The following is a 1,166-nucleotide window of genomic DNA, read 5'->3' as shown; positions in this document are numbered from 1 at the left end:
AGTTTTGTACTATATTTTTCACGAAACCCGTACTAGTGTTTATAGAACAAATTATATTTTTCAAAGAAAATAATAAGTCTATCATTAATACTAATTCCTTGAAAAATTGAAATTGGACAATAATTCAAGCGGGGTTATCTGTATTCTTTTATTAGTAATTGTAGGATTTATAGCAAATCCGAGTTGTAGAGCGCACCCAGGATTATGTCAGTTGCTATCCCGGATGTTGAACGCGCGTGAATATTGTAGTAGTTTGGAAAGGACTGAAAGAAATGAAAGTTAATTAATGCTAACCAGTGAAACTAAAGTTTATGAATGCTAACCAGTAAAACTAAAGTTTATGAATGCTAACCAGTAAAACTAAAGTTTATGAATGCTAACCAGTAAAACTAAAGTTTATGAATGCTAACCAGTAAAACTAAAGTTTATGAATGCTAACCAGTAAAACTAAAGTTTATGAATGCTAGCCAGTGAAACTAAAGTTTATGAATGCTAACCAGTGAAACTGAAGTTTATGAATGCTAGCCAGTGAAACTAAAGTTTATGAATGCTAACCAGTGAAACTGAAGTTTATGAATGCTAGCCAGTGAAACTAAAGTTTATGAATGCTAACCAGTGAAACTGAAGTTTATGAATGCTAGCCAGTGAAACTAAAGTTTATGAATGCTAACCAGTGAAACTGAAGTTTATGAATGCTAACCAGTGAAACTGAAGTTTATGAATGCTAACCAGTGAAACTAAAGTTTATGAATGCTAGCCAGTGAAACTAAAGTTTATGAATGCTAACCAGTGAAACTAAAGTTTATGAATGCTAACCAGTGAAACTGAAGTTTATGAATGCTAACCAGTGAAACTAAAGTTTATGAATGCTAACCAGTGAAACTGAAGTTTATGAATGCTAACCAGTGAAACTAAAGTTTATGAATGCTAACCAGTGAAACTAAAGTAAGTTATGAATGCTAACCAGTGAAACTGAAGTTTATGAATGCTAACCAGTGAAACTAAAGTTTATGAATGCTAACCAGTGAAACTGAAGTTTATGAATGCTAACCAGTGAAACTAAAGTTTATGAATGCTAACCAGTGAAACTAAAGTTTATGAATGCTAACCAGTAAAACTAAAGTTTATGAATGCTAACCAGTACCAGTTTAATATGTGTTTAGTTA

The 1,166-nt window shown here is 31.8% G+C and overlaps 1 long non-coding RNA gene across 1 annotated transcript; it reads left to right on the top strand.

Annotated features, from left to right (window-relative positions):
• The first annotated feature begins 284 nt into the window (after window positions 1-284).
• On the top strand, window positions 285-819 carry LOC144850031 (uncharacterized). The gene is made up of 3 exons (XR_013614039.1): window positions 285-307; window positions 715-742; window positions 773-819. It is a non-coding gene; the product is annotated as an uncharacterized LOC144850031 (long non-coding RNA).
• Window positions 820-1,166: the final 347 nt, after the last annotated feature.

The sequence above is a fragment of the Antedon bifida genome, chromosome 8 (assembly GCF_963402885.1).
Source record: "Antedon bifida chromosome 8, ecAntBifi1.1, whole genome shotgun sequence".
NCBI classification, from domain to species: Eukaryota; Metazoa; Echinodermata; class Crinoidea; order Comatulida; family Antedonidae; genus Antedon; species Antedon bifida.
The sequence above is the reverse complement of the archived record's forward strand: the minus strand, read 5'-3'. Positions and strand labels throughout refer to the sequence as shown.